Source organism: Pteropus medius, unplaced genomic scaffold (assembly GCF_902729225.1).
Source record: "Pteropus medius unplaced genomic scaffold, Ma_sr-lr_union100, whole genome shotgun sequence".
Classification (NCBI taxonomy): Eukaryota; Metazoa; Chordata; class Mammalia; order Chiroptera; family Pteropodidae; genus Pteropus; species Pteropus medius.
Window position 1 is genome coordinate 18,480,654 of NW_024344378.1, and position 13,009 is coordinate 18,493,662.

Here is a 13,009-nt window from a genome sequence, read left to right on the forward strand (position 1 = left end):
AAATGCTCCAGAAGAGCACGTATTAAAACATTTTGGAGGTTTTAGTTGACTGCAGGCTCAGTGGGTCAATAGTGCAGGTGCCAAGGACTTCATTGCATGAATGCATAGCAATAAGTCCTACAAAGAAGCAGCTACAGTCCTGCTTTGCTCTGATAGTGCCACAATTTGGTTCAGTCTTGGTTGACATACTCAGACCAACTAGGTGCTGGGGAGTATTAGGACAAAGACCTTTAAAACCAGGGTGAAGGAGGAACAATGGAAGGAATGGGAGATCATGGACTGGAATAAGACTTCAGGCAGAAGTCTTTAAGTATCTGAAAAGTAGAAGGTCAAGAGAGATTAGATCTGTTGGTTCTCTGAGGCTCCAAGGGATAGGACTTGAGCCAGAGGGTGGAAATTTCAGAAACACTTTACAAACTGGTCAGAACTGCTGAGACCTGGTCAGAGATGCTGAGACCAAGGAATGCCTTTGCTCTGTAAATAATCTATCAATGAGGAGTTTTCTTGCAGATGCAGTTTGGTAGTGGGTGTGTGGCTGGATGGGGCAGTTGATTAATAACTGACATTTTTTGAGCGCTATGTTCCAGGACTGTGTTGAAGACCTTCACTCTATCATCTTTAAAGAAATTTTTAAAAATACTAGTTTCAGGAGTACAACATAGTGATTAGACATTTATATAACTTACGATCAGCCCGATAAGTCTCGTACCTGACACCATACATAGTTATTACAATATTATTGACTATATTCCCTATGGTATACTTTATATCCCTATGATTGTTTTTATAACTGGCAATTGTCCTTCTTAAATGCTTCCCCTTTTTCACCCATCCTCCCAACCCCTCTTCCATCTGGCAACCATCAAAATGTTCTCTGTATCTATGAGTTTGTTTCTGATTTGCTTGTTCGTTTATTTTGTTTAGATTCCACACATAAGTGAAGTCACATGGTATTTGTCTCTTTGACTTATTTCACTTAGCATAATACCCTGTAGGTCCATTCATGTTGCAAATGGCAAGATTTTATTCTTTTTCATGGATGAGTAATATTCCATTGTATATATGTACCACATCATCTTTATCCATTTGTCTATCAATGAACATTTAGGTTGCTTATATATCTTGGTTATTGTAAATAATGTTGCAGTGAATACAGGGGTGCATATGTCTTTTTGAGTTAGTGTTCTGGGTTTCTGTGGAAAAACACCCAGAAATGGAATTGCTGGGTTATGTGGTAGTTCTAGTTTTAATATTTTGAGGAATCTGCATACTGTTTTCCATAGTGGCTGCCCCAATTTATAGTCCCACTAACAGTGCATGAGGGTTCCCTCTTCTCCAGGTATCATCAACACCTGTTGTTTGCTGATTTATTGATGCTAGACATTCTGATAGGTGTGAGGTGATACCTCATTATGGTTTTAATTGGCATTTTCTGATGATTAGGGATGTTACACCTAGCTGGTCAATTAACCTATGAAAAAGGAGGCAAGAATATACAATGGGGTAAAGGCAGTCTCTTCAATAAATGGTGCTGGAAAAACTGGACAGACAGATGCAAAAGAATGAAACTGGACCACTTTCTTACACCATATACAAGAATAAACTCAAAATGGATTAAAGTCTTAACTGTAAGCCCTGAAATCATAAAACCCTTAAAAGAAAACATAGGCAATAAATTCTTCGATGTTGCTCTTAGTAATACTTTTTTGGGCTATGCCTCCTCAGTCAAGGGAAACAAAGGAAAAACTAAACAATTGGGACTACATCAAACTAAAGAGTTTTGCACAGCAGAAGAAACAATCAACAAAATGAAAGACGACCTACTGAATGAGAGAAGATGTTTGCCAATGACACATCTGATAAGGAGTTAATAATAAAAAAACATAAGGCACTTGTACAACTTACCAAACAAACAAAAAACCCAGATACCGGAATACAAATAAAGTGAACAGAGGACCTGAACAGACATTTCTCCAAAGAGGACATACACATGGCAATAGGCATATGAAAAACTGCTCAACTTCCCTTTATTATCTTTCATCCTGTCAATACCTTACACTGTAGGTACTACTGTTATCTATTCCTGTATTACAGATGAGGGAACTAGGTATAGTGACGTTTGATAATCCAACCAAAGTCAAACAATTTGTAAATGCTGAAACTGGGATTCCAACCCATCTAACATACTCCAAATTCAGTACTTTTGGTCATCAACGGGATTCAAGCGTGATGTAGGGGTCTGGACCTGAGGGGCCTAGAAGTCCATTTGTCTAGAAGATTCTGTCACTGGGAGAAAGGATGCCCCATTTCCGCCCCCTACCCACACCCCCCAAAAACGGAATGCTTTGGAGTGTAGGTAGAGAAGCGAGGCGAGGTAGTCCGGGGCAGAAAGCCCAGGAATGTAAACCTAAAAGACACGTAAGGGCTGTCTACGTGCGTCATTCCAGAGCTGGGCAACAACAGACATTTTGCTGTTTGAAGATCCCCAAACCCTTGCGAGGGACCGAGGCGCAGGCCGACATCGTTGCTTCTCTCGGGTAGCGTGGCCAGGGAGCGTCGCGCGGCCCTGTTCTGCGGCGAAGCCAGGGGACGGAACAGCGCGCCGGTCCCTGGCCGGGCGCGAGCTGGGGGCGGGGCCTGGGTGGCGGGGACAAGGAGGGCGCGCGCGGAAGCGGCTGCGGCAGTTGCGCGCTGGGATTGCTGCCGTGCGGCGGGTCGGTGAGTGCGGCGGGACCCGCGGGCGGGAGGGGAAGGAGCGGGTGAGCGAGCAAGAGAGGGAGAAGGGTGCGCGACGGAGCGCGCGACCCGGAGCCGGGGCCGTCGCAAGCCCTGGCCCGGTCTTCATCCGGGCCGCTGCGCCCCTCAGGCCCCTCTCCGTCCGAGCGCTCGCCTGCGTACCCGGGAACTCCACACCGCGTCTCCGCACGCCCCCCTGCCCCGGGTCGTCCCTATCTCAGCGCAGCCCCTCTGCGCCGCGGCGACGCCTCTGGCCCCACGTCACGCTTGCGCCATTGTTTTCCCGCTGTAGGCTCGCTGGGACTTGCCTTAGCCTCGGAGCGCGGCCCTTCGCCTGCTCTGCCAGTCTCGCCGCGTCACCCCGCTCTTCTTTCTCACTGGTGGCAGCCCCCATCCCGCCCCAGGGAGACACCCCTTTACTAAGTTCTGCCTATTTTTTTTCCGGCCGACGCCAGGCGTCCCCCCGTCCGCACTAGAGGCCACCCTTTCTGCCTCTCTTAACAGGGCTTCCTACCGCCTGCGCGTTCCAGGTCGACTCCGGGGAGCTAGCGGTCGCTGTGGTAGGATGCAGGGTTGACGGCCTTTTAGCAAGAATCACAACGAGTTGCCAACTTGATAGACCGCATGCCAGTTTTGTCGTTTGCAGCACTTCCTGGAAAGCTTACATCGAATTGCAAGCCGCAATAAAAATATGCTTATTTCTAAATGGCTCCAAAGTCAGCTGTTCAGTGGCGGTCAGCCCCTTTACTTTTCTTGGGGACCCCTGAAGCCGGCGAGCAGAGAGTGAGATTCAGATCTGAGTCCAGAACCATTAGTTGCAAGCACAATTTGGGGGTTTGACTCCAGTAGGCGTCAAGCTTTTGAAAGCAGTAGGTAGAGCTGGTGTCAGATTTATTGTTTTTCCATGCTTTCGGCTTTAGGGCCGTCAGGTTTGAGGGTTGTACAGTAAAGTACAGTACTCTGCAATGCCGTGGCACCATCTTAGGGTTTTGTGTGTGTGTGTGTGTGTGTGTGTGTGCGCGCGCGCGCGCGCCCCTGTCCTTGTGCGGACAGGTTCATGAGGAATATAATATACTGTTCATTTTACCTTTTAAGGCAGCGGATGCAAACTCCGTTGTGAAAGAATATTAAAAGTGTCATTTACTATGGCAACTTAATGTTGTTGAGGTCTTTTAAATATTTACTATGACCTTCAACAGTGGTTAGAATTTATCTTAAATGAAGATATCCAGGCCTGAAGAGGTTAAGTTCAGGAAGACACAGTAATTAAAATCAGAAATCCACATGGTGGGCTGAAGGTAGCACACATAGACTTTATTTCTAAAATACATTTCTATTGCAATATAAGCCAGTACATTTCAGCAGTATAGGTTGCTGTATTTCATTAATTCAGAATTTAAATTTTAGAATTTAATAATCAACTAATTTGTAAAGTGAGAGGGCTGAAGGAGATATTCTGCAAGGTTTCATTGTGTTTAAAGATTTGATTCCATTATATGAAAATTTGCAATCAGCTACAAGTTCCCAAGAGTTTATAATTGTAGGAAGATTTATATAGATACTATTAACCTAGAGTGTCTGCAAGTTTTACTGTCTAGTGACATCAGTTGTATATGCCTAAAGAAAGCCAAGTTACATTGGAACATTATGAGGAATGTTCATTCATCTGTCTCTAGGGTATTTCTGCTGTTATATGGGAAAAGAAAGCACACAAAATGCACTACTTAATTTTAATGTCTTTTTGTTGCTTCACTCTTATTAAAAAGCTTAATTTGATGAAATAGTTAAAACCAACTTTCTCATATTTGGTTATGCTCTTTTCCAGTTCTTATCTAAACATAGTTTTTATGTAGTTATACTTGCTGTGTACATATTGTTATTAATTTTGTGCTTTACCCATATTTCTGGGATGTCCATGTATCTAGAGAGTTCATCTTTTCATTTGAAGCAGCTCTGTAACATGCTTTTAAGCCTAGTAGTCAACAAAGCATGGCATACAGGATTTCAGTAAATTTTTGTTGAATGAATGTAATATTTCGAGCTGTCTAGACAGCATCTATGAACATAAATGTTAAATTCACAGGGCATATGTTAAGTGACATATGAATAGTAAAGGCAGGCAATACCTTGAGCCGGGAGACAGCATCACATGTTTAAGCCCTTGAATTTTGAAGTCTGGATTTGAGAGCTCGCTTGTCACCTGTATCCATGCAACCTTGGAGAACGTAACCTTAGAGAGCCTCACTCAGTTTCACCATGAAAAAGAGAAGACTAGAACAAATTTCACAGGATTGTATGATTAAATGGGATAATTCCATTGAAGCAATACCGAGACATATTAAATTCTCTATGTTAGCTATTACTATTTTTTGGTTCAGAGTGGAAAGATTACTGTAGGTTGGTGGGATTAGGGAAGACATAGAAAGTGACACTTGAGAATAAGAAGATGCAAAAGTGGGTATATTGAGGGTTTAGTGGTAAATGGTTTGGTAGAGCAATAGTACAACATATAGCTGGAGAGAAATTCTAGTAAGCTATAAGATAGGCTACATGGATTTCTTGCAGATAGAGCAGAATGAAGGAAGTAAGATAACTTTTTTTAAATGAGTAGTTGGTGTTTGTTTTATTATTTAGGTTCAGACCTGAAAAAGTTATTTGCTTTAAGGAAGTCGATACAGCAAATTATTATGGAGTGCTAAGGTTCTTGTTATGTGACATAGTCAATCTGATATAACTTTTTACTATTTGGAATTTGTTCTTTGATTATCAGAGTTTGCAGTGGCTGCTATTTCTTTCTTTTTTAATGGAAAACAACTTTAGCAACAAACCAATAAAAATAGTGAAATTGCCAGCAGAGCAGCAAAACTACCGCCTTTTTAGGTAGAATATAGAATCAGAAATATTAAATTGACTTATTATCAAACTATTTGTTCCTACCTTTTGTGTGACTCTCTTGGTTGGGAAGCATTATTTAGAGTGTGAAAAGAAAAAGTCTGCTATGTCAGGGTCTGCTTGGAAAGAGAAGACAAATCTGGTGCCTGAAGTTTAATTGCTTAAAAAATATATATATATATGTATCAATAAGTTTGTGGGTATTAGTATGTTTCCATTTCAGGTGTCCAGTGGAATATGTGTTTTAATGAGGTCTCTAATGTTTTAATTCAAATTTGTTTTAAAATATGAAATATTTCAAACAGAAAAAATGTAATGATCATATAATTATAGACCATCATATTTAGTTTGTGTGAGTCCCCCTCTTTTCTAACTGCGTGGTCTCTTTTCAATATGTATTTTTTAAAGGGATAAAATTATAGGTGCAATTGAATCTCTGCTATCCGCTTCCCCACTCTTGCCCTCTCCTTAGAGGTAAACACTATCATAAATTTGGTAATTATTATTCCCATAATATTTTTATTCATTTACTGATATGTATATGTCCATAAAAGTACATATACTCTTGTTTAATGTACATATGATTCCGCAACTTGCTTTTTTGTTCAGCATTGTTTTTTGACGTATATCCATGTTGATGGATGTATCTTTAGTTCATTTATCTTGATTGCTCTATAGTATTCTATTATATGCATAAATTAGTTTATTTATGGATATTTAGGTGTTTCTGACTTTTTTGCTATTATTAACAGTACTGTAATAAACATTCTTGGAAGTGTTGTCTTGTTTACATGTTCGAGACAGAATTCTAAGCCTAGGGAAGTCGTAGATGTATGGTATGAGGATCTTCATCTTTATTAGATAATGCCAAATTATTTTCCAAAATACTGAATACACAATTCCCGTTAGCAAGTTGAGAGAGTTCCCATTTTCCTATATCTTTATAAGCACTGATACTGTCAGACTTTTACATTTTAAATAAAATTAAATTTCATTTTAATTTGCTTTTCCTTGATTATAAGTATGGTTGAACTTCTTTACATCTATTTATTATAGAGCTTCCTTTTCTGCAAATTGTTATTTATATCCTTCATTCTTTCTTCTGATGGCTTCTTTACTTTTTCATCATTGGTTTGTAGCCCTCTATACTAATCCTCTCTTAGTTATGGTGTTGCAAATATCTTACTATATGGTTTCTCTTTTTGTTGTACAGAAGTTTTACATTTTCATTTCAACTTTTTACTTGAAAGTTTTTAATTCTACAGAAAACTACGATAATAGTTCCATGAGTACATGTATAGCTTTCACCTGAACTCACTGGTTGTTAACATTTGACATATTTACTTTATCTTTCATATGTATATTTTTTTCCATAACCGTTTAAAAGTAAGTTGCAGGCATCATGACACTTCACATCTCAAAAGATCTATTTGACTATCCTAAGAACAAGGATGTCCTTCAAAACTACAATTCAGTTATTACGTTTAACATGGATGCAGCATTATTAGTTAATATCCAGTATGTATTAAAACTATCTTAGTGGTACCAATAATGACTTTATAGCTATTCTCCAACCCTACCCCTGGTCCAGGATCTGGTCACAGATCATGAATTGCACTTAGTTGCCATGTCCCTTTAGATACTTTTTTTTCCCTTTAGTTTCTCTCAGTCCACAACAAGTCCCTAGCTTTTTGTTAGTTTACATAAAATTGATATATTTGAAGAGTCCAGGCCAGTTTTGCAGAATGTCCCTCAGTTTGAATTTGATCATTTCCTCATGTTTAGATTCAGATGAAATGATTCTGTAGGAATAAGCTTTAGATTTTAATAGTTGTCTATCTTTTATGGTTTGTGTTGTCTTTAATCCAAGAAAGCCTTCACTACCTTGATGTCATAAGACTGTTCATTTCTATTTTCTTCTAAAAGTTATATGATTTTGCTTTTCATATTTAGGTTTATAGATGCTGTTACTGTTTTGGCTTAGTCTACCTTTAATGTAGTTTTTAGTTAACTTTTGTCTTACATATTCTTTTTCTGTCATTGTATTTGTCATAAAATTACTAACTTCATAAGGACACGACAACTTTTTGTTAGGCTTTAAATCTGAGCCAGAATGTTATAGAAAATGAAAATCTAGAGTTATATGTTATAGTCTGAATGCTTTACACCATTTTCTTTTCTTTTCTTTTTTTTTTTTAAACACCTAGAGCCCCTGGTCTTCCTAGGTGTTCTCCCATCCAAGTACTAACCAGGCCTGACCCTGTTTAGCTTCCGAGATCACCTAGAATCAGGCGTTTTCAGGGCGGCATGGCCATAGACTCTTATTATTCTATAGTATTTTGTCTAAAGTAATTTGTCTGTAAAGATGAGTATTACATGTATTTTACTAGTTATCCTTGAAAAACATTTGGCAAACTTGTTTTTAACTAGTCATGTTAGAATTCAGTTAGACATTTGTGTATCTCTAGTATACGTTTTAGAGCTGTTAAGAAACCATCTAAAAGTGTATAGGTTGAAACAGCTCAAACATTCTATATCAAAATTGTAAGAATTTTAAGACACATCTATAAGAATTTAACTGGTGTCACACTGTAAATAAGACCAAGATGTAATTTGAAGACTAAGCATTACCACCTTTAACAAATCTGAAGTCAGTAAATGCCATATATTTAGCCCGGAGTTTTTTATTTCTACAGTAGGTTTGATGAGATAATTTTGTGTGGAACTATGAACTTTCAGGAAAAAAAGAAATAAACCTACAGATAGTAGATTGGATTTAGAATAAATAAGTTAGATTTAGGATAAATAAGTTCGACGTGAAAAAAATTGTGAATTATACCTAATGGGTACTCTAAAATTTTGACTCTGAAAGTAAAAAGCTATTATAATGTTCCTCCAAACATAAAGTACTACAGTGTACAGAGTCTGTAGATATTAAACACCATGGGCTCTAGCATTATAAATAATAATTTATTAAGGTCAGTGTGTCAGCCGCTGATCTTAGCACCTGAATCTGGAGTGGAATTTGGAGTGAAAGAAACCGAAGTGATTGTATAATTCGTTCAGTCATAGAGCTCATGAATGCTCGAGCCAGGTTTTGAACCCACATATTGTGACTCCAGAATCTGCACATTTCACCATAGATATAATTCTGTGACCTTGGTCAAATTATTTTAACTTCCCTATGCTGTTTGCTTCATTGTATAATGGAGATAATAGTATCTAATTTATACCGTTGTGAGAAGTCAATTAGATAAAATATGTATAGAGTTTAGAATAAACATTAAAAAAAGTGACCACTAAATAAATGTTAGCTATTATGTTAGCCTTATTAAGGCATTGAACTCATGCATGTCTCTGACTTTTTACCAAATATGTAGACTAAACCATAAATGTGAGTTTATATACAAAATGGTGGAGATACTATGGTGATTACTTCTTTCTGATTTTTCTCTTTTTATTTTGTAAGAGGAAAGATAACAGCTAGAACAAAGAGCAGGAGCTCTTTGGTAAGAGAATGAGTTATTTTGGAAATAAAGCAGAATTTACTTGCTTTTTAAAATAATATTTAAGAATCATTACTAAAGGCTCAAAGTATTATATATTTGCTGAACATAAAAACTGTTTGGCTCTGTTACCTTAATGTTTTTGAAAGTCTTTAATTATAGCAGTATTTTGAAGAAATAGGTGGCATACTGCATATCCTCAAGCCCAACCTTTTAAAATGTTTTCTTTACATGCTCTCATTTCTTTGTGTCAACAACCCTGTTACTGAAGATCTAGTATCACTCAGAAGCAACATTAATATGCTGATATAGAACAAATATATAGCATCCTGTGTGGTATGGCAGAGGTAATGGAATTCTAGGAGTAGCAGCAGTAGAATGTTCTGAAGAATACAACAAAGTTCAAGTCTTTTTTTGTATATTTTTGAAACATTGGGAGCATAGAAATTAATTTATATTTTCTAGTTACAATTTCAGACTAGAGATTGGAGCATGTTGCTTGAAGAAGAAAAACAAATTGTAAGGCAACAGGTACTGCATTTCTCTCTTGACAAGATCTCTTCTCTGGTTAATTTTCCATCAGTGAACAAGGAACTCTTTGTTCTAAGGCCTGATGTTGAAATGTTAACAAAATATTACATTAATAAAGCCAAGAATCTTATGCATTTCTGAACCCCAACGGTAAGATTACACAGAGATTCATTTAGAGAGTTAAAAGGAATTTGTGCAATATCGTTGCATTTCCAGGCTTATACAGAATTAGCTTCTGAAAGGCAAAGAGTTCATATGTCGAAGTTTAAGAGTTATTTCTTCCTGTATGGATCAAGACTTGTTCAAGGAGCTTGGTGGGGATATAGTAGCAAACAAAATAAGTTTTACTCTCATGGAGCTTACATTTTAGAGGAAGGAACTGACAGTAAACACAACTGCCAGTACATTATGTCTAGAAGTGTTAATGTGCAAAAAAATAATAAGCGGGGTAAGAGGATAGCAATGAGATGTGTGGGTAGATAAGTGCGATTTTATTAGTTGGAATTTGTTAGGCCTTTGATAGGGCAACTTAGGACGAATGTTGCAAAGAATTCTGAATAAGAATAGTGAAATGAAAAATGAACAAAAACTTATGAACTATTTAAAAGTATTAAAACTATTTACTTGCTTACATGTCAAAGTTTAGAATTATCAAGGCCTATGTGTCAAACCTGCCTACTTCGTATGATATCAGGCATACAGATGGAGGATATAGCCTTAACTTTTCTTTTTCTATAAAATAAACTAGTTTCTCTAAAATAAACTAGTATATAAAATTACATATATATATATATATATATAATATGCAATTAAAAGTATTAAGATCACAATAAATTTCAGGTTGGTGAGAAAATTTGAAGAAACTGTTCAAAGTCATTCTTTCCATTTAGGTTTCAGAGCATTGTTCAGTGTTCTTAAAATGAGAATGGTTGATTATAAAACTTATAAATTTCAAGCTTTATATTTCAAACACAAAATAAATTCCAGTGAAGTTTAGTTAAACACTGAGTGTTCATATTTACTGTTAGCATTACCTCCTCTATCTCGACACACTTATTCCATTGAAAAATGAATATTTGATTTAAACTGCCATGTTTATTGAATACTTTGCCTGATAGACCTGTGCTAAGTATTGTGTTTAAGTGCTACTCACTTATTTTCAAGTTAATTACTGACATGACCTGAAACGCACATTTAAAATGGCTTTGCTAACCAGGCTGCAGATGTTAAACTAGCCAAGCTCCAGATTGCTAACTAGGCTGACCCTACAGTTTCAGTTACTCTTTGCTTCCTGTTTTCAGCAGTTGCCTGGAGCTGTTGGAGCAGCTGGTTTCCCTTTCTTTGGGGGAGGGTGACGTTAACGGTGAAGGGAACTGTGTTATGTTTTGCCTATAAAGTATTTTTAAAGTAGGAGAGGATACTATTTTAAACGTTTGCCTATAAAATATTTTTAAAGTGGAAGAGGACACTATTTTAAATGCTTGAGAGTTCATTTCAGTTGTTACTCTTCAGATATTACTACTTTGCAGGCTGGATATTTTGTACTGAAACAAAGAATTATCTAACTACCACTATTGTTTGAAGGGAATTAAAATTTGAGCCTTTTCTTCAGTATTAGTCACTTACTGCTATACTTTGCCAAAAAAGATACTCTTAACTTGACACTGTAAAGTGGTGACAAATGAAATGTTTACCCACTTATTGGAACTCTTTTTTGCCAGATGATGAAGAATCATCTCTAATTTTATTGTCACTGTGAAATACAGTTAAGCATTAGATAGACTGACTCTGGAAAGAGTTCCAAAGTCTTTCATAGTAACACCAAGATATGTTAGATAAGATCATAGGAAAACTGTCAAATGAGGAATTGTTTGAAGATAATGATTTAAGAAAATCTCACTTGTTTATCTTCACATAACTGTATAGACTTCATGGCAGATTTTATCCCATATTAATGATAATATGTTTATTTAATTATTTATGTTTACATTTTTAGTTGAATAAAGTTTGTGGGACCTTTGCTGAGACTCTCTATAAGTTGTATTTTTAAAATAAAATATATTTTGTTAGTTCATGGGTGACCCACGAAAATGCTTTGAATTTTTCCTGAAAATAATCTGAAGAAAGTAATAAAATTATATGGGAGAAATTTTTTCTTAGTGCAATTACCTCTAATTTTTTAGAGAACAAAAGGCCTGGCTTTAAAAAAAAACAAACCAGTTTTATGGAGGTATAAATACATTCAATGATCTGCACATATTTAGCGCGTACAATAAACTTTGACATATGTATACAGCTTGAAACATGACCATAATCAAGATAATGAACATCACCCCCAAAGTTTCCTCGGGCCCCTTCCCCGCTTTACTTTTCCACTTCAGGCAACCACTAATCTGCTTTATGTCACTATAAATTTATTGCAATAAAATGGAATGAACTATTGGTATACGATATAAATAAATCTCAAAAATATGCTGAGTGAAAGCAGAAAAAAAAAGCATACTATATCATTCCATTTATGTAAAATTCTATTAAAAGTGAAGTTGCTATGAATATTTGTGTACAAGCCTTTATATAAATATATGCTTTCATTTCTCTTGGATAATTACTTAGGAGTAGAAAGACTGAGACTATAGTATCTAGATATTAAGTTTAACTTTTAAAGAAATGGCAGACTTTTTCAAAGTGCTTGTACCATTCTTATGTACTCACCAGCAATGTGTGTTAGAGTCCTACTTGCTTGATATCCTCATCACATTTGGCAGGATTAATCTTTTTAATTTTAAGCGTTCTCCTGGGCATGTAGTAGAATCTCATTGTGGTTGTAATTTGCATTTCCCTAATGATAAATGATGTCTAGCATCATTCTGTGTGCTTATTTGCCATCTATATCTTTTTTGATGAAGCATCTGTTGAAACCTTTTGCCTATATTTTAATAATTGGATTATCTTGTTGCACTTTGAGAGCTCTTTATATTCTGGATACAGGTCTTTTTATCAAATGCTTGATTTATAAAATATTGTCCTCCAGCTTATCTCCTCCCCCACAGGAGAGCTAGAAAACATCTTAATGGAAACACAATATAAAAATGTAATTTTGTTTTGAGTCCTCCGTTAGCCATGAAAAGGCACCTATAACAAATTGAGTATACAAACAAGATTGTAGAGACAATATTTAAACTTCCTAAGGGAATAAAACATTTTAAATATTTTGTATTATTCATATTCTTATAAACCATATGTACAAAACAGATGAACATGACTTGTAATGCCAACCTTGTGGTAAGTTAATTTATTGTTTGTTTTATTTTATATATATTTTACTCAGGCCTATGAACAAATAT

General features: G+C 36.5%; 1 protein-coding gene and 1 pseudogene across 1 annotated transcript in view; one reads left to right on the forward strand and one right to left on the reverse strand.

Moving 5' to 3' along the window:
* Positions 1 to 2,641: 2,641 nt before the first annotated feature.
* The window catches only part of NT5C2 (5'-nucleotidase, cytosolic II), a 74,725-nt gene continuing 64,357 nt past the window's right edge, over positions 2,642 to 13,009 (forward strand). The window contains 1 exon segment of the mRNA XM_039871325.1: positions 2,642 to 2,718. The gene's annotated coding sequence lies outside the window, so the exon portion shown is untranslated.
* On the reverse strand, positions 7,829 to 7,947 carry LOC120610186 (uncharacterized; annotated as a pseudogene).